At 46.3% G+C, this 21,664-nt stretch overlaps 1 protein-coding gene across 2 annotated transcripts in view; it reads left to right on the top strand.

Annotated features, from left to right (window-relative positions):
* The window catches only part of LOC139265520 (BCL-6 corepressor-like protein 1), a 342,936-nt gene that overhangs the window by 38,513 nt on the left and 282,759 nt on the right, over nucleotides 1-21,664 (top strand). The gene's annotated exons all lie outside the window — the stretch shown is intronic.

The following is a 21,664-nucleotide window of genomic DNA, read 5'->3' as shown; positions in this document are numbered from 1 at the left end:
TTTCTGGTATATCTTGACTGGTTTACATTGAGCACCTGTTTGTCTCACATTTTTGCGAAGTATAGTCAGAGAGTCATTTATAGAATGGAAGACGTTTCTGAAGTATTTATAGTAGTTTTCCATGCATACCAGGTTATGTGGAAAGGTGGAACAGTCCACACTAATTGTTGCAGTGAAGAAGTGTTGCATTTAGTAAAGCCTTTTTGAAGCAAGTGGCAAATTATGATTGTGGAGGGAACCTTTTTCAGAGTTTGATTAAATGTACCGTCACTCCTTTCACTTAGTGATCAGTGAGTGAATACTTCTTAACCCATTTGTCCATGTTGGATTGCAACCTAGATCAAAGCGACCCTAGTGAAAGGACCCTACTCTAACCCAGTCTCCGTAGTACCAATCCATTTAGCTTACCTTTGCTTGTGGCTTACTCTGGATTGCAAACAGCAATCATAATTACTTTATTGTCAACTATGGTTTTGATTTTGATCACATACTATAACTTGAGGACACACAATGGGAATAATGCAGTGCCCAGTTTATTCCACAAGTGAGGAAGACAAATATCTGACTCGTGATAGTGCAATTTATACCAGGAGTAATCCCTGGAGTCAAGGCACTGAGGAAAGATTGGATAAACTTGGGCATTTCAGCCTTGAAAGAATGCAACTAAGAGGTAACGTTATAGCGTAAATTACATAGAAAACATAAATCTGGATTGCAATCTCAAATTAAACTGTAATTGTAGAACTAACTGGTACAGATTCAAGATAGTGAAAGGAAATCTTAGGACTAATATCAGGAACTTGTTCTTAAAGAATAATCAGTGCAGGGACTGGACTTGTGGGCAGTGTAGTGGGGTTGTGGGGTGCATACCTGGGTGGGGGAAATTGTACATTCGATGATGAAGCTCGACTGGATAGATGAGATTCCTTATCACTTTCTATATTGTGATCTTGCGGTTATTCCATTCCCCATTCTGTTGGTACAGTGTGGGATATATGTTTAAAAAAAATGTTGCATGTTCAAACAAACTTTTTTTTATTCGCGCTTAGTCCAATTGTACAAAATGCTTTAACTCTTCACATGATAAATTACTCCTCCTTTTTTTCAAAATGGGCACAAAGTTGATGCTGTGTGTCCCCAGCGCTCGCTCAAGGCCACAGTCGGGAAGCCCCACCATTTTGAGGTTGGGGCCTCATCTGAATTTAACCAGCTGCAGCCTGTCGGCTTTGGAAGGCTGAAAATCGGTCGGTTTCTGCACGGAGCTGTCTGGCAGGTAGGGGCTGTTGGGGTTGGTGTTGGGGGGTAGAGGGGAGGTTGGCACGGGTTGGGGGGGTGAGAGGGCACTCCTCCTGGCTCCACAAAAATATTAATATAAATTGAAAGTCCACCTTTTCCTGAGTGGCCTGCTGAGCATGAACTTGAATTCAGTATAACACAACGCTGATCCACCTTGAGCTGTGCCGTCATGTGCCACTCCCTTTTACTTGGAAAACAAAATCAGTAGTATCAACGATGGTATTGAAACACAAGGGTAACTTGATCTTTTCATTAAAGTTATGGCAGAGCTTAAAAAGTAAATTGAAAATTCTTTCCTATTAAGAGGAATTGGTTATTCCAAGGCTCACCTCTCAGCTGCATCTCACATGGGACTGAAATAAAAACAGAAAATGTCGGAAGTCCACAGCTGACCAGTCAGCATCTGAAAGAGAAAGGACGGGTTAACGTTGCAGGTGGGAATCCTCATCGGTCACTTCAGGAGTTTTGACAAAGGTTCTGAACAAAAATCGTAAGCCACCTTTTATCTTCAGGTACTGAATGACTGCATTTCCAGCATTGTCTGTTTAAATTCCATTTTTTTGTTAATTTAGTGCTTATCAAAGTTAGAGATGTCGGTGTTTGTGCTTCAGGCACCCAATATCAACATCAAGCATTCCAGCTCAGGTATGGCTCAGGTATGACGCCTGGGAGTCCCTGGCCAAAGATTGCTCTAAATGGCGGTGGTGCATCCGGGAGGGCGCTGAGCACCTCGAGTCTCATCGCCGAGAGCATGCAGAAATCAAGCGCAGGCAGCGGAAAGAGCATGTGGCAAACCAGTCCCACCCTCCCTTTCCCTCAACAACTATCTGTCCCACCTGTGACAGGGACTGTGGTTCTTGTATTGGACTGTTCAGTCACCTGAGGACTCATTTTAAGAGTGAAAGCAAGTCTTCCTCGATTCCGAGGGACTGCCTATGATGATGATGGCACAGTTAGATACAGAGTAAAACGTTCTTTATTGTGCCTTAACAGAAAATGATAGAAATGCACAAGAATCTGTCAACACCTGAAAAGATAAATGAATTATATTTTTCTTTTCTGCTACTGATGGGGGTTTTTGTACAATGGACCCATGCCCACAAGGAAGTTGATTAATAAAGAACTTGCTTTTATATAATGTCTTTCATGAGCTCAGGACGTCCTAAAATGGTCCCAGAACCAATGAAGTACTTTTGAAATGAAGTGATTGTTGTAATGTTGGAAATAGCAGCCAATTTGTGCACATCAAACAGCAATGAAATAATGAGCAGATAACTTTTTTTTAGTGTTGCTGGTTGAGGGATAAATGTTGGACAAACTCATTGATGTAGAACCCATCATCCCATCAGTCTGGGCTGGGTTTGAATCTACATCCCAGAGGTAAAAGGTCAGCAATGCCTAACTAACTGCACCACCCAGTCCACCTTCTGCTTTTTTAGTTTTAGGTTTCCAGCGTTCATGGTCCTTTTTAAAAAAAAAAAAAATAATTTTACTGATTAACAAACATTTAAGGCTGCTTTAAGTTGTTGTCGTAAAAGTATTGCATCTTCTAATAAAATAGGCCTAGAGTTAGAGAGCACTATGTGTTGCTTTTGCCTGAGACATTTAAAGCCGTATTCTCCCCCTCTCTCTTCCCCCGCCACCACCATAATTTTATATGTAAAATACAACTCCGCTTTAAAAAACAATGAAGCACTTGGAATGCAATCTTAATTCAGTCTATTTCGGTGTTTATAACCAATCTGTAAACCAATATGGTTCCCTTTTTCAGTAGATCCAAGGATCTCCGGATTCCAGTCGTATGTATATCTACCCCACAGAGGGTAGTGATCAGAATATTTTCTCTTTGACTTGCACGTGGAACTATTGTTTTGGCTGTGAAAAAAAACAGTTGCAGTGTCACCTGGGGTCCACAGTTTCAGTCATGACTGTGGAAAATGCCTAGCGGCATGAGGAATCCCTTTTGGTAACTGCTGCTTTTCACAGTAATTATTTCCAAAATTCTGTTAAGCACATGTCAAAAAGTAGAATTGATAATTAGTTTTGGCACAGTGACAAAATAGGAGACTCACTTCTCGAACATTATTTTAAAACAAATTATTTAGCGATGGTATGTTCTCCATTTGCTACTAATGAATGACAGCAAGTTTCTGGCAGAGAGAGAGAGAGAAAATGGATAGGAAAGAATACTGGAGTATAAATCACCACGGGCTGCTGCTATAGAGCTTAGTGGTCAAGACTGACGTTAGCAGCCTACGTTTCTGCATGGTGAAGGGGATAAACCCAAAAGATAGGACAAAATTAAAACCAATGTGTGCTGGAAGAGGACAATTTAAAAAAAGTTGGTTCCCTCAGTGACTCAGTAGATAAACACAGCACATGTGGGATGAAATCCCACTTTTAATTAAAGACGGGAGGATGATTTTCTCGTAACCAGTGATGCGCTGATGGAAGTATCATATTATGTGGCATTGTAAAGTCTGATTTCTGAGAGATGTGATTTTGTCAGTGGATTGTTAATTTCACCCAATGGTATGGTACTAAGCCATTCAGAGTACAAGGATATTTGATTAAATTGCCAAATACTGAGCTTGCGAATCTTAGCCAAGGAGACAGTGAAGATGCTTTAATTGACCTTAGAATTCCCGAGTTAAAGGGTACCCATTCTGTGCATGGACGTTGGGTACAGCCCTGAGATTAGTTTTGAAGCTCCATGTGGTAGAATAGGCCGCCAACACTCACTCTGTAGGCTCATATCTAAAACATGGATACTTGAGTAAAAAAGCAGTGATTACACAAAATAAGCCCTATTGCAGGGAAGGCAATAAGCCTGTTAATGTCAAAAGATGGCAGAAGGCTGCTTCTGTATGTGAAAGTACCCCAGCAAGAATTAGCAGCTTCAGGAGCTAGAATAACAAAACAATAAAAATAATAGGATGAAAGACTGGATTTGTTCATCAAATACAGAATGGGGCCGAAAATGGCTCTTCCGTTCGGAAAGCAGTGGCCACATGATGGAGTCAAATGGTCACCGCTCGCGAAATTCTCCTGGCTGCTTTTTCCAGCGGTCCCCACTTCTGCCCCGCTGCTGCCAACCCGTCCTAAGTGCATCATCAAAGTACGCATCGCTGATCTCCTGCATCTCCATCGAAATTCAGGGCAAAAAATCTTCGGGCAGTGCCCCCGACAGTTTTTTCTGTTGGTGCACTGTGTTTGCAGCCGCCATTCAAGGGGAGGGTGCATTGCTGTGGCCACCATTTTATTTTTTTTCAGCCGACTGCCAGGTCGGCCCGACAATTATGTCCCCGGGTCGGCCAGGCCGTCAATAGGCAGCCTGCCACCCACTCTTGGGTGCCAGGCCGCTGGCTCGGCCGAAACCCTCCCTGGTGGCCCAGTGGACCTAACTAAAATAATCGCAGAGCTCACGACAGCTCGCCCCTTTAAGTGAAGGTGACACACACACATCATGATGTTATCAGCGCCACACTCCGTCCTGCCTCCACCTCTGACCCTCTCGAGTGCTCACTGCTACACTACCGCGCCCCCATTATGACCGACTTCCGGTCCGCTCAAAAAAAAATGACAAACAGCTCAATTTCGTGCAAGAGGCTACCTTATCCACAGCGGCAGAGAAAACACATCAACAGCCGTAGGAGCAACCTGTTTCGGGTGGAGCTGAGTTTCTACCCCAATATAATCTGTATATATAACGGGGACTTGTGAATAACACATTTAAAACAAGAGGTTGCATCATTTTTAATTGTTGAAGCCAAATTTATTCTGGAAATCAGGCCTGGTTTAAAAAAAGAATTGTTGGGATGTAGGCATTTGTGGTAAGGCCGGCATTTATTGCCCATCCTAGTTGCCCCAGGAAGATGGTGGTGGGCCTTCCTCTTGAACCACCAGTAATGGTTTAATGCAACTGAGTGACTTGCTAGGCTACTTCAGAGGGCAGTTAAGAGTCAATTACATGATGGGACTGATGCTGTTAGCCTGTGCTGCGCTGCTCCTGGGTCACAACCCCGCTGTTGATCCACACTGCACTGCTCCCTGGCCACGCTGATGGTTCAGCGTGAAACTGCCACTGTGGTCTACGAAACCCAGGGATAGAGGCCATGCGGGAAGGAGGAGGGAGGACAGTATGTGTATGTACTAGGCCCATACAGCAGAGCCTAGACTCCAGTCATCTTGGATCCCCTTGCCACTGAACCAAGACCTCGCTCTGTCAAGTCCGTGTGGTAGCTGGTGTGCAATGGCCACCCCACGTTAAAAGAATTCAGGCACAGGCATCTTCCACCCTTCAACATGTAGTTCGGGACCTGGAACGTCAGGACCCTCATGGACAACAGACCGGATGCCGCACCACTATCGTTGCCCGGGAACTCGGGTGCTTCGACATTGACGTTGCCGCCCTAAGCAAGACCCAGCAGGCAAGAGAAGACCATCTCAAAGAACAAGGTGGTGGCTACACCTTCTTCTGGAAAGGCAAACCAGAAGAAGAATGCCACCTCCATGGGGTTGGCTTCGCCGTAAAAAACGAGCTAGTGGGCCATCTCAGAGATTCCCCCTACAAGATAAATGAACGCCTCATGACTCTTCGGCTCACCCTAGCCCAGATCCAGTGTGCTACGGTCTTCAGCGCATATGCCCCAACACTGAAAGCTACAGATGAGACCAAAGAGGAATTCTACTCCAGCCTCGAACAATCCCTGTCCCAAGTCCCAACGAGCGACAAACTGCTCCTCCTCGGCGACTTCAACACCAGAGTTGGAAAGGACACTGACCTCTGGGGAGGTGTGATCGGCAGAGAGGTAAGGAAAGCCAACTCCAATGGCACCCTCCTCCTGACGAAATGCCTCATCATAATCAATACCCTGTTTCGTCAGAAGGACAAATATAAAGTTTTATGGCAAAACCCTCGCTCCAAGCACTGGCATCTGCTGCACTACGTCATCGTCCGAGCGAGGGACCGCAAGGATGTGCGCCTCACCCGCGCCATAACAGGAGCTGACGACTGCTGGACAGACCACCACCTAATCCAGTCCGTCATCACCATCACCATTGCCCCAAAACAGCGACAGAAACAGAAACAATGCCGCAGGAAAATCAACGTTGGAGCACTCAAAGATCCTGCTAAGAAAGCTCTATTCAGCCAGTGCCTCACTACCAGCCTGACTCCCAGTGACCCAGAGACTCAGAGTGTCCACAGCACCTGGTCAACTCTCAAGGCTTCCATAATCAGCACCTGCGAAGAGACGCTCGATCACTCGACCAGGAAACACCAAGACTGGTTCGACAAGAATGACCAGGAGATCCAGGAGCTAATCTACCGCAAGCGCAAGGCATTCTTGGACTGGAAGCAGCAACACAACTCGAGGACAAGAAAGCAGCTCTACAGACGTCTGAAGGCCAAGGTTCAACAGAAAACCCGCAACCTAAAGAACAAATGTTGGTGGAGAAAGCTCAAGAAATCCAGCAGCTAGCTGGCAACTACGACGTGCGAGGATTCTTCAGCGCAATGGCCCAAGCACCCAAGGCCCTACCCCATTACTGGCCAAGAATGGAGAGGTGCTCATCAAGGACAGAGAGGCAGTCAGTGCCCGCTGAAAGGATCTCCTCAACCGAGACTCTGTCGTCGATGTGAATGTCCTCAACTCCATCCCACAGCATGCCACCCACCACCATCTCAGCACAACCCCAGCCCGGCACGAGGTTGAAAAGGCCATTCAACAATTGAAAAACAACAAGTCGTCAGGAGCAGATAGAAACCCCGCTGAAGCACTAAAACATGGCGGAGAGGCACTACTGACGCAGATCCATGACCGGAAGGAGGAGATCATGCCGGGAGATCTCAGAGACCCTGTAATCGTGACCATCTTCAAGAAAGACGATAAGTCTGACTGCGGTAACTACAGAGGAATCTCCCTGCTGTCGACCACTGGGAAAGTCATCTCAAGAATCTGCTTGAATCGCCTTCTTTCTGTGGCCGAAGAGCTCCTCCCAGAGTCGCAATATTTTCCGCCCAATAAGGGGCACAATGGACATGATCTTTACTGCGCGGCAGATGCAAGAGAAATCCAGGGAACAGCACCAACCCTTGTACATGGCCTTCTTTGACCTTACAAAGCCTTCGACACTGTCAACCGTGAGGGATTATGGGGCATCCTCCTCAGATTCGGCTGCCCTCAAAAGTTTGTCACCATCCTCCGCCTGCTCCACGATGACATGCAAGCCATGATCCTGACCAATGGATCCACCACAGACCCATTCCACGTTCCGACCGGGGTCAAATAGGGCTGTGTCATCACACCAATGCTCTTTTCGATCTTCCTTGCTGTAATGCTCCATCTCACCCTCAGCAAGCTCCCCGCTGGAGTGGAGCTAAATTACGGGACAAACGGGAATCTGTTCAACCTCCGCCACCTCCAGGCCAGATCCAAGGTCATCCCATCCTCTGTCATCGGAACTACAGTACGCAGACGACGCTTTTATGTGCACACACTCGGAGGCCGAACTCCAAGCCATCGTCAACACCATCACTGAGGCATATGAGAGCATGGGCCTTACACTAAACATCCTCTATCAACCTGCTCCCACCACATAGCATTGCCCCCCCAATTATCAAAATCCACGACGAGGCCTTGGACAAGGTGGACCATTTTCCATACCTCGAGAGTCTATTGTCAACAAGGGCAGACATCGACGATGAGGTCCAACACTGCCTTCAGTGTGCCAATGCAGACTTCGGTGGCCTGAGGAAGAGAGTGTTTGAAGACCAGGACCTCAAACCCGGTACCAAGCTCATGGTCGACAGGGCAGTGATGATACCCACCCTCCTATATGCTCAGACATGGACTATGTACAGCAGGCACCTCAAAACACTGGAGAAGTACCACCAACACTGCCTCCGCAAGATCCTGTAAATCCACTGGCAGGATAGGCACACCAACATCAGCGTCCTCGTTCAGGCCAATATCTCCAGCATCGAAGCACTGACCACACTCGATCTGCTCCACTGGATGGGCCCCATCTTCCGCATGCTTGACATGAGATAACCAAACCAAGCGCTGTATTCGGAGCTCCGACACGGCAAGTGAACCCTAGGTGGGCAAAGAAACGCTTCAAGGACACACTCAAAGCCGCCGTGAAAAAATTTAACATCCCCACCGACACCTGGAAATCCCTGGCCCAAGACTGCCCAAAGTGGAGGAAAAGCATCTGGGAAGGCACTGAACACCTTGAGTCTCTTCGTCGAGAGCAAGCTGAAGCCAAGTGTCGACAGCGGAAAGAGCGCGCAGCAAGCGAGGCTCTCCACCTGCCCGTTCCTTCAATCACCGTCTGCCCCACCTGTGACAGAGACTGGAGGTCCCTCATTGGACTCTTCAGTCACCTGAGGACTCATTTCTAGTGTGGAAGCAAGTCATCCTCGACTCCGAGGGACTGCCTATGATATGACATTATGGGACTGGAGTCACATATAGACCAGACCAGATGAGGACGATGGCTTTCCTTCCCTACAGGTCTTTAGTGAACCAATTGGGTTTTATAACAATCCGACAATCCCATGGTCATCTTTGATAAAGAACATTTGACTATTTCATAATGTGCGTGAGTTTGTGTAAGTGTAAGGTAGTGGGACTTTAAACATTTGCTATCAAATCCTGGTCCATGCTGAGGTACCTGATCTTAGGGTGAAAGTAAGTTATTAATTGAGCTCTGCGCTCTTGGATTTTGAGGGGAAAATGCCAAGGTTCCCACTTCTGATCACTATTTTGTGACTCCTGATGGAAAGTGTTGTGTGTCAATATTGGGTCAGAACAGAATTGGAGTTCAACTGTGATGGCCTCCATAGTGAAATATGCTGTCTATATTCACTAACTAGATCCAAACACAAAGAATGACCACTTCGGGGGCTGCCATCACCTGAAACTGCACCAAAGCGAAAGTTAATACCTTCAGAAGAGGGAAGGAAATTGAAGAGGAGGAATAAAAATAATAAAATAAAACACATGAATATGTCAATCAAAAAGAATAAAACACACTCTACAGGTAGAAAATTCATTCGGTGATTCACTTCACTTACCTTGAATATTCACTACCTCAAAAGAAATGAAATTACCCGTCAATGATAATTTCAGCAAAAAGTTGGCAGAAATATGAAGTGGGAAATCCTATTTCTACTTGCACTGACTTTTCACTAAAACCAGAGTTGGGAGAATTTTCAGCCTCAGTGGTTTGTTTATTCTGCTGCCTCCTTGAAGCAAGAAGAAAAAGGTTTTCTTAATCTGGGACAGTGTGACTGAAAAAGTGCAGCAGCCAAAGAACAGAATTAATGGCATGTGTTGCCTTAAGAATAGAATCTGCACGATATATTCAACAGTGCCAACACTGGTTCACTAATATAGGGCTGAACTTGGTCAAGGCCTCCGCCTGCCAATGCCGCCCAAAATGCCGCCGATGGCCGGCAAGGTATCCGACGGTACTTTCGGTGAGGTTTTCATCGCCGAAGTCCCTCAAAAGTCGGCAGGCGGCAAATCAACGACGTACGCCTTCAATCTGGGCGGCAATGGATAGGAGGTCTCACTCTCGGCGGCAGAGACACTTGTCGCCCAAGTGCCGCCGAGGATGGAGTCAGGCCCATGGAGGGTCGAGGAGGTAAAAATAAAAATCATCACCAACAACCAAAACCATCTGCTGACCTTCAGGGACCCCATCCAGGTAAGTACCTGCAAAGAAATAATTTAAAAACATTCCACTTATCTTTTTTGCAGGATCTTGACATACGCCATTTAGTACAGAACTACCTCCATGCAGCCGTCCACTGCTGTCCTGCCGCTGACTCCAGCCGACACCTGCCTGCACCAATCTGGCATCTCGGTGGGCGGGAGTCTACGTACGCACATCGGCCGTCCGCTGATGTCGGCGGGTGCTTCCCTGCGGCTCTCCCCTCCTGCCCGCACCAAGCCGCGACGTCAGTGACACTGGGCTGTTCGAGCAGAGGAACATCAGTGACACTGGGCGGTTCGAGCAGAGGGACGTCAGTGACACTGGGCGGTTCGAGCAGAGGAACATCAGTGACACTGGGCGGTTCGAGCAGAGGAACATCAGTGACACTGGGCGGTTCGAGCAGAGGAACATCAGTGACACTGGGTGGTTCGAGCAGAGGGCGGCAGTGACACTGGGCGGTTCGAGCAGAGGGGCGTCAGTGACACTGGGTGGTTCGAGCAGAGGGCGGCAGTGACACTGGGTGGTTCGAGCAGAGGGGCGTCAGTGACACTGGGCGGTTCGAGCAGAGGAACGTCAGTGACACTGGGCGGTTCGAGCAGAGGAACATCAGTGACACTGGGCGGTTCGAGCAGAGGAACATCAGTGACACTGGGCGGTTTGAGCAGAGAGCGGCAGTGACACTGGGCGGTTCGAGCAGAGAGCGGCAGTGACACTGGGTGGTTCGAGCAGAGAGCGGCAGTGACACTGGGCGGTTCGAGCAGAGAGCGGCAGTGACACTGGGTGGTTCGAGCAGAGGAACATCAGTGACACTGGGCGGTTCGAGCAGAGAGCGGCAGTGACACTGGGCGGTTCGAGCAGAGAGCGGCAGTGACACTGGGTGGTTCGAGCAGAGGAACATCAGTGACACTGGGCGGTTCGAGCAGAGAGCGGCAGTGACACTGGGTGGTTCGAGCAGAGGAACATCAGTGACACTGGGCGGTTCGAGCAGAGGAACGTCAGTGACACTGGGCGGTTCGAGCAGAGGAACATCAGTGACACTGGGCGGTTCGAGCAGAGAGCGGCAGTGACACTGGGTGGTTCGAGCAGAGGAACATCAGTGACACTGGGCGGTTCGAGCAGAGGAACATCAGTGACACTGGGCGGTTCGAGCAGAGGAACATCAGTGACACTGGACGGTTCGAGCAGAGGAACATCAGTGACACTGGGCGGTTCGAGCAGAGGAACATCAGTGACACTGGGCGGTTCGAGCAGAGGAACATCAGTGACACTGGACGGTTCGAGCAGAGGAACATCAGTGACACTGGGCGGTTCGAGCAGAGAGCGGCAGTGACACTGGGCGGTTCGAGCAGAGAGCGGCAGTGACACTGGGCGGTTCGAGCAGAGAGCGGCAGTGACACTGGGCGTTTCGAGCAGAGAGCGGCAGTGACACTGGGCGGTTCGAGCAGAGAGCGGCAGTGACACTGGGCGGTTCGAGCAGAGAGCGGCAGTGACACTGGGCGGTTCGAGCAGAGGAACATCAGTGACACTGGGCGGTTCGAGCAGAGGGCGGCAGTGGGGAGTAAGTTCATCAATTTCGGCCCTATAACATAAGGCAAAATAAAGTGTGAAGTCATCATAATTCTTGCAATAAGGATGGCTTGAGACTATTTCATAAAAATAAGATAATGACTAAAAAGGGGTGATGTACTTGAGGATTTAAAGACAGAAACTATTTGGTTAGAATTAAGGAACAATAGAGGAGCGATTATGCTGCTGGGTGTATTATATCGACCACCAAATAGTGGGAAGGAGATAGAGGAGCAACTTTGCAGGCAATTGAAGAATTTTAGAGTAGCGATAATGGGGGACTTAATTATCCTAATATAGACTGGGAAAATAACAGTGTAAAGTACTAAGAAGAGGAGGACTACCTGAAATTTGTGCAAGAAAACTTTCTTGATCTGTATGTTTCCAACCCAATGAAGAAGGAAGCAGTGCTGGATCTAGTTCTGGGGAATAAAGTGGAGCATGTTTCAGTGGGAGAGCATTTGGAAAACATCGATCACAATAACATTACGTTTAGAGTAGTTATGGAAAAAGACAAGAAAAAAAATCAAATGTGAAAATATTCAACAAGAGGAGGGTTAATTTAAATAATTAGTTGAAAACGAGATCTGGCCCAGGTGGACTGGCATCAAATATTGGCAGGTAAAACAGTAAGTGAGCTTTGGGAGGCCTTCACAGAGGAGATTAGACACATTCCCATGAGGGGGAAAGGAAGGCATCTAAAGCTAGAGCTCCAAGGATGACTAAAGATCTGGAGATTGAAATGATACTGTAAAAGGAGGCTTATGATAAATGTTGGGTTCGTAATTCATTAGCGAACCAAATTGAATACAAAAAATACAGGGGAGGCTGGAAAAGGAAATAAGTGCAAAGATAATGTATGAGAATAGATTAGCAGGTAACATTAAAGAGAACCCGAAAGTCTTCTATAAACATATAAACAGTAAAAGGGTAGTCAAGGGAAGGGTGGCGTTGAATAGGGATCAAGAAGGAGATCCTTTGGAGGTAGAGGGAGGGCAGGGCTGAGGTACTAAATGACTACTTTGGCTCTGTCTTCACTAAAGAAGAGGATGCTGCCAAGGTCAGTAAAAGACAAGGCGGTAGAGAAATTGGATAGGATAAAATAGATTAAAAAGGAGGCACTTAAAAGATTGGTAGCACTCAAAGTAAAAAATCACCCAGTCCTGATGGGTGCATCCTCGGTTGCTGAGGCTAGTAAGGGTGGAAATTGCCGAGGCTCTGGCCACAACCTTCCAATATCTTCCAATCCTCCTCACATATTGGAGTGGTGCCAGAGGACAGGAGGATTGCAAATGTTGCACCCCTGTTCAAAAAAGGGGAGAGGGATAAACCCAGCAATCAGCTGGTGGGGAAAGTTTTAGAGACATTAATCTGGGAAAAAATTATTTGGCACTTATGGATTAATAAATGAAAGCCAGCATGGATTTGCTAAAGACAAATCATGTTTGATCAAACTTGATTGAATTTTTTGATGATCAGAGTAATGCGGTTGATGTGTACATAGACTTTCAAAAAGCGTTTGATAAAGTACCACATAATAGACTTGTTAGGAAAATTGATGCCCATGGAATTAAAGGGGCAGTAGCCGTGTGGAAACAAAATTGGCTAAGAGACAGAAAGCAGAGAGTAGTGGTGAACGGTTGTTTTTCGGACCGGAGGGAAGTGTGAACTGCTGTACTCCAGGAGTCAGTGTTGGGACCACTTTTTTGATATTTATTCGTGACCTGGACTTGGGTGTACAGGGCATAATTTCAAAGTTTGCAGATGACACGAAACACGGAAATGTAGTAAACAATGAAGAGGATAGTAAAAGACTTCAGGAGGACATAGACAGACTGGTAAAATGGGCACATGGCAGATGAATATAAAGAAGTGTGAAACAAATTAATCTGGTGGGAAGAATGAGGAGAGGCAGTATAAACTAAAAGGTACAGTTTTAAAGGGAGTGCAGGAATAGAGAGACCCGGGGGAATATGTACTCAAATCTTTGAAGGTGGCAAGACTTGTTGAGAAGGCTCTTAAAAAGGCAGACAGGATCCTTGGTTTTATAAATAGAGGCATAGAGCACAAAAGCAAGGACATTATGCTAAACCTTTATAAAACTCTGGTTAGGGGCTTCAACTGAAATATTGTGGCCAAATCTGGGCAACACACTTTTGGAAGAATGCCAAGGCCTTACAAAGGGTGTGCAGGAGATTTACTGGAACAGTACCAGGGATTAAATTCTTCAGTTACGTGGAGAGACTAGAGAAACTGTGGTTGTTCTCCTTAGAGCAGAGAAGGTTAAGGGAAGATTTAGTGGAGGTGTTCAAAATCATGAAGTGTTTTGATAGAGTAAATAAGAAGAAACTGATTCTAGAGGTAGAAGGGTCATTAAGCAGATTTAAGGTCGTCGGGAAAAGAATCAGATACGAACATATGAACAATGATGGACAGATAAAGACCATCTGGTTCACCGAGCCTCTTCCACACAATTACGATACTTTGTGTATCACAACATGTACACTCCACCCACCCAAAACCATGTGAGCTCCTGGGAGAGGCAAAAAACTCAGGCCAATTTGAGGGAAAAAAATCTGAGAAATTCCTCTCCAACGAATCTAGGTGATCAAAACTAGCCCAGGAGATCACTTTGGCCATTAAATTCCCTGCAGTCCCTACCTTCTGTAAGAGGTGATCTCCACCGCAGCCAGAAACAAATCCAGCTTTTACTTGAAGGAATTCACGAGTCTGCATCCACCACATGAGAGGACAGCTTGTTCCAGAGGGCTACTATTCTCTGGGAAAAGAACCACCTCCTGATATCTAACCTAGATCTAACCCTATACAGCTTAAATTTGTGGCCACTGGTTCTGCCTAACTTATTTACCGTATATACTCGCGTATCATGCGACTTTTGAAGACCTAAATTGTAACCTAAATTTGGGGGGTCGCATGATACGCGAGATACAAAATTTGCGGGTGTGAAGTGCTGGTCAAGATTCGGCTGTTAGGCTGTTAAGCAGACCGTATCCACGCTGAATCTCGGCAGGTATCTCCTGGGCTGGATTGCAGCCTCTATTGTCACTTGTATTGTATCTTTGCTGTGGTCTAGAGATCGCCACCCACAACCCCCTCTGAAGTTTGCTGCATTATTAGAGGCTTTAACAATCAAATCTCCATCTATCTCAGCCCATGCTTCTTTTACCCGCAAACACAGTAGAGGCAAATCCGGAGCCTTCCTATTCCCTCCCTTCGTCAATGATTTCCCTCCTTCCATCATCCAGTCATTCCATTTCTTTCTTATATTGTCTTTAAATGGCTTATTAATGGATACGTCAAGTGGCTGAACGATGCTAGTCAAGCCAGCTGGAATGATTGCTATATCGGTGTTCGATTCGCGAACAGCTTTCACAACAGAATCCACTCGATGTTTCATGATTCGGTTGTTGAGGTCTGTATTCGATCGTTGTTATGTGTTAGGGTACTTGTTACGTGTTGGGTACTTGTTAAACTTGTTTGAAAGCCTAGCCTAGTGGCATCTGGTATCTCAAAAAAGTGACTCGCATGATACATGAAATATATGATAAAATCATGTTTTGGGGATGAAAATTTAGGGGTCGCATGATACGTGAGATCGTAGGATACGCGAGATCGTAGGATACGCAAGTATATACGGTAATAGAAATAAACTGTTAGCTAGAACACCGTCGATTCCCTTCATTATCTTATAAACCTCAATCAGATCCTCTCTAAGTCTACACTGCTCTAAGGCATAGAGTCTCAACTCTTTTAATCTATCTCAATAACTAAGATGCATTAGACTTGGAATTAGTCTAGTAGCCCTTTCCAGAGCCTCAATATCACCCACCATGTGAGGAGACCAAAACTGGACGCAGTGTTCCAAATGCGACCTGACGAAGGTCTTGTACAAGGACAAAACAGTACTCCTCGTCTTATACTCAATTGTCCTATGGATACACCCCAACACCCTATTTGCTCCAGCTATCGCTGCACGGCATTGCTTGTGTACCTTTAAGGAAGTATGCACTAGAATGCCCAAATCTCTTTCTATCTCACCATCTTTAATGCCTTTCCCTGGAGGGTGTATGAATGTTGAGCATTTGCCCTGCCCACATGCATAACACTGAACTTATCTAAGTTATACATAATTTCCCAGTCTTGAGCCCAGTCTCCTAACACATTAAAATCTACCTGAAGCAGATGAGTATCTCCTATAGCTCTAACACTCGCACAGATCTTGGTATCATCTGCAAATTTGCAAATTGTGCCAACAACCCCAAAATCCAGATCATTAATAAAAATAATAAAAAGCATCTGCCCCAACACTGATCCCTGTGGGACACCACTGGTGACTGGTCTCCAAACAGATCCAAATCTATCTATAACTACTCTTTGTCCGCTTCCTGCCAGCCAGTTCTGAATCCAACTCACTAGATTTCCACTAATACCAGAAGCTCCGATCTTATGTGGTTCCTTGTCAAAAGCTTTTTGGAAATCTAAGTAGACAAGTGTCTACTAGGCTTCCCTATTCCACCAACTTTATAACTTTTTCAAAAAATACAATTAGATTTGTGAGACATGATCTCTTTTTTTTATGAAGCCATGTTGGATGTGCCTGATATGCCCCTCCCTATCCAAGTGTTCATATATTGCATGCCTTATGATTCCTTCAACCATCTTACCTATTACTGATGTTAAACTGATGGGCCTATAGTTACCTGGGTCTGCCTTGTCACCTTTTTTAAAAATGGGGACTACATTAGCCTCCTTCCAATCTGTAGGAACCATTCCAGAGTGCAGTGAGTTATTATACAGGCCAGGGGCTCACACAGCACATGTCCCATCTCCCGGAGAACCCTCACACAGCACATGTCCCATCTCCCGGAGAACCCTCACACAGCACATGTCCCATCTCCCGGAGAATCCTCACACAGCACATGTCCCATCTCCCGGAGAACCCTCACACTACACATGTCCCATCTCCCGGAGGACCCTCACACAGCACATGTCCCATCTCCCGGAGAACCCTCACACAGCACATGTCCCATCTCCCGGAGAACCCTCACACAGCACATGTCCCATCTTCCGGAGGACCCTCACACAGCACATGTCCCATCTCCCGGAGGACCCTCACACAGCACATGTCCCATCTCCCGGAGAACCCTCACACAGCACATGTCCCATCTCCCGGAGAACCCTCACACAGCACATGTCCCATCTCCCGGAGAACCCTCAAACAGCACATGTCCCATCTCCCGGAGAACCCTCACACAGCACATGTCCCATCTCCCGGAGAACCCTCACACAGCACATGTCCCATCTCCCGGAGAACCCTCACACAGCACATGTCCCATCTCCCGGAGAACCCTCACACAGCACAAGTCCCATCTCCTGGAGGACCCTCACACAGCACATGTCCCATCTCCCGGAGAACCCTCACGCAGCACATGTCCCATCTCCCGGAGAAGCCTCACACAGCACATGTCCCATCTCCCGGAGGACCCTCACACAGCACATGTCCCATCTCCCGGAGAACCCTCACACAGCACATGTCCCATCTCCCGGAGAACCCTCACACAGCACATGTCCCATCTCCCGGAGGACCCTCACACAGCACATGTCCCATCTCCCGGAGAACCCTCACACAGCACATGTCCCATCTCCCGGAGAACCCTCACACAGCACATGTCCCATCTCCCGGAGCACACTCAAGTGGATATCATCCGACCGCTCTATCTATTTTCAAGTTCTTAATTCTTTCTAAAACAATATGCTTATCTATGCTAATGTTACTAACAAAAGTAGTATTATTATATTCTTCAAGGGTGAAGACTGATGCAAAGTACTCATTTAATATTTCCGCAATACTTCGTAAGATGAGAATTTTTTTTTACGCAGCGAGTTGTTATGATCTGCAATGCACTGCCTGAAAGTATGTTGGAAGAAAATTCAATAATAACTTTCAAAAGGGAATTGAATGAACATTCCATTGACTCTGGATCAGTTCCTATCGAGTGGAGGGTAGCCAATGTAACCTCACTTTTTAAAAAAGGAGGGAGAGAGAAAACAGGGAATTATAAACCGGTCAGCCTGACATCGGTCGTGGGTAAAATGATGGAATCAATTATTAAGGATGTCATAGCAGCGCATTTGGAAAGAGGTGACATGATAGGTCCAAGTCAGCATGGATTTGTGAAAGGGAAATCATGCTTGACAAATCTTCTGGAATTTTTTGAGGATGTTTCCAGTAGAGTGGACAAGGAGAACCAGTTAATGTGGTATATTTGGACTTTCAGAAGACTTTCGACAAGGTCCCACACAAGAAATTAATGTGCAAAGTTAAAGCACATGGGATTGGGGGTAGTGTGCTGACATGGATTGAGAACTGGTTGTCAGACAGGAAGCAAAGAGTAGGAGTAAATGGGGACTTTTCAGAATGGCAGGCAGTGACTAGTGGGGTACTGCAAGGTTCTGTGCTGGGGCCCCAGCTGTTTACACTGTATATTAATGATTTAGACGAGGGGATTAAATGTAGTATCTCCAAATTTGCGGATGACACTAAGTTGGGTGGCAGTGTGAGCTGCGAGGAGGATGCTATGAGGCTGCAGAGCGACTTGGATAGGTTAGGTGAGTGGGCAAATGCATGGCAGATGAAGTATAATGTGGATAAATGTGAGGTTATCCACTTTGGTGGTAAAAACAGAGAGACAGACTATTATCTGAATGGTGAATTAGGAAAAGGGGGAGGTACAACGAGACCTGGGTGTCATGGTACATCAGTCATTGAAGGTTGGCATGCAGGTACAGCAGGCGGTTAAGAAAGCAAATGGCATGTTGGCCTTCATAGCGAGGGGATTTGAGTACAGGGGCAGGGAGGTGTTGCTACAGTTGTACAGGGCCTTGGTGAGGCCACACCTGGAGTATTGTGTACAGTTTTGGTCTCCTAACCTGAGGAAGGACATTCTTGCTATTGAGGGAGTGCAGCGAAGGTTCACCAGACTGATTCCCGGGATGGCGGGACTGACCTATCAAGAAAGACTGGATCAACTGGGCTTGTATTCACTGGAGTTCAGAAGAATGAGAGGGGACCTCATAGAAACGCTTAAAATTCTGATGGGTTTAGACAGGTTAGATGCAGGAAGAATGTTCCCAATGTTGGGGAAGTCCAGAACCAGGGGACACAGTCTAAGGATAAGGGGTAAGCCATTTAGGACCGAGATGAGGAGAAACTTCTTCACCCAGAGAGTGGTGAACCTGTGAAATTCTCTACCAAAGAATGTTGTTGAGGCCAATTCACTAAATATATTCAAAAAGGAGTTAGATGAAGTCCTTACTGCTAGGGGGATCAAGGGGTATGGCGAGAAAGCAGGAATGGGGTACTGAAGTTGCATGTTCAGCCATGAACTCATTGAATGGTGGTGCAGGCTAGAAGGGCCGAATGGCTTACTCCTGCACCTATTTTCTATGTTTCTATGTTTCTATGAATACCTGTAAAGTAAAAGTTTGCTGGGCAATGGGGAAAGAGCAGGGAATGGAATTAATTAGATAGCTTTTCCAAAGAGCTGGCACAGGCACAATGGGTCGAATGGCCCCTCGCTGTGCTATATCATTCTAAGATTCCATGACTCTGTTTAACTTCACTCCCTAGTAGGAGACATAGGACGACCCTCGTTTAATCAGTTAGTAAATCTCAGTCAGCACACCAATGGGGCACCACAATTGGCTTTAGTGTCCTTGGGCTAAGGAGGGGGAGGAAATCAAACAGGGTTCTCATTCCAATGATCCCTAGTGGAAAAGTATGTTTGTGTATAGAACATGAGGTGCAGGTAGGCTTGTCTTCCCTACATCAGTCAAATAGCCTGCTGCTAGAAGAAGAATTGGAATACACTTAATAAAAAACACTAAGATATTGATTGAAATGTACTTGTAGGTACATTGTTTGATATGTACAGTATACCTTCTCCAGGGCAATTAGGGATGGGCAATAAATGCTGGCCTTGCCAGCGATGCCCACATCCCATGAATGAATAAAACAAAAATGTATCACGTAGGGAGTAGCTGCATTTTTCTGATATCCATTGGCCCATTTTTTGCAGTAGTTTGGTGAACAACATAAAGGGACACCATTGTTGTTTTGAGAAGGGAAATTAAATTACTCAGCTTTGAAATAGCAGAGCATCTTTTTCATTGACATGACAATGTCAAGTGCAAGTGATGCAATATTGTTACGTGAGATGAATTACATGCTTGCAAGGATGTCATTGCGTTGAATATTTTAAAACTGAATTGTAAAGCTTTCACTGACGCCTTTACAGAAGTGATGTTGTCCCTTTAGGTTTTAAAAAAAAGTCACAAGAGTAGGACGACTGATTTGGTGTGATGTGACTTCCCATGGCAAATCGCGTGAATGTCTACACTTACCACGTGTAGTGTGAGCATTGTAAATTTGGTTAAAGTTCCTGGAGACCATGAAAATAACAGCTTTTAAGTGAATCTCAGCATTTACAAATCACCTGCCCTAGACACAGGCTCTCAGTTAAGAGAAACAGAGGTGGGCCAGTGGGGGAATGATGGGATGTCGAGGAACACACAGCCTGATCTGACTAGGAGTGACAGTTGCTTTTCAGTTATTTAAAGGAAATTATAATGTAGGAATAACTACTAAAAACTGTAAGTACATCCCTTGGTAATTGGCTGGAAATTTGTCTTTAAAAAATAATCTGTCATTGTGGTAATAATTGGAGTTGTTGGGCTGGATTTTGGGCTCATTTGCCCCTCGGTTAGCGCCGTGCGGGCCGTTAAATGTGTTTTTGGGCATTGTACCGGGCGTCCAGGATTTGGATATTGGTTTGCCCCGCGCAAAAACACTGCCCCGCCCTGCGTTTTCAGCATGATGATGAAGTCAGTTGTTGTGCAATGCTGTCCTAGCGTCCCAGATGGAACTTTCAGCCTCATTTAACGCCCGCTCCAGGAAACGCCTGAAAAAAACAGGCGGTCCCAGGGTGTGGCAGGCGGTATTGGCAGCATTTTTAAATGGAGGGATGAGGATCCTACATCGCAGGTCATATTGACTAAAAGGTTGTGCAATAATGCTGTGTGCAGCTCCAACTTCAAAACTTCACTTTTATCTGTCATTACAGTACCCTTACAACTTCAGTGAAAAAATTTAATGGGGGCATTACTAGTTCACCAGTGTATCATGCTCCATAATATTGCCACGTGGTGTCAAGCTAGAAGAAGGGCTCTGGGCCATGTCAGCCCACGGATGATGAGAGGCCGAAGACATCCAGGGAGGAGGACTTACACCCCATGGGTTTACAGGCACCACGCTCAGACCTCCAGCTCTCTGAGGAGCAGAGTGTGAGAAGGCTGCGCTTCTGAAAGGAAGTACCGACAGAGATATGCCAGCTCCTACAGGCAGACCGATACCTGTACCGCTCTGGAGGCAGCCTTCAATACTTCCTTCAACAGGTATCCAAATTCATTGTGGTGGGCTGCATATTGCACAGCTTGGTCGTCATGAGGAGTCAGGCATTGCCAGTGGGGATTGTAGACCCATCTCAGGAGGAGATGGACGACAAAGAGGAGCCTGGCGAGGTCCCCATTGGATAGCCACCCCATTCACGGGGAGGAAGCATGAAGATGCCGGACCAACATTCGCACGTCGCCAGCTCGTAATGGACTGACTCTCCTAAATGGAGAAAACTGAGGGATGGAGCTAATACTGGACACGCTTTGTGCCCCCATAAATGCACATCTCCGGTGAACGTTGGAATGATGCATAAGACACCAATGGCAAATAAGCCCAAAATTTTACTGCAACAAAGTCACAAAAACAACCCCCACCAAAATAAAACCATACAATATAAAATGTTATGTTGCAGGTCACTAAACAACAATTAAACTTCTTTATCTCCGCAAGTTTCGGCTTGGGCACACAGAATCCGTTGTGTAACGCCTGACTTAATGCCAACGCTCCTCCAACTTACATTTTTGACAAAACTTGCAGCCGGAGGTGCAAACTATTTTCACGCACTAACTTTACCACCCCGCCAATATTAACGCCCCGAAA

This window comes from Pristiophorus japonicus, chromosome 6 (genome assembly GCF_044704955.1).
Source record: "Pristiophorus japonicus isolate sPriJap1 chromosome 6, sPriJap1.hap1, whole genome shotgun sequence".
Taxonomy (NCBI): Eukaryota; Metazoa; Chordata; class Chondrichthyes; family Pristiophoridae; genus Pristiophorus; species Pristiophorus japonicus.
The sequence above is the reverse complement of the archived record's forward strand: the minus strand, read 5'-3'. Positions and strand labels throughout refer to the sequence as shown.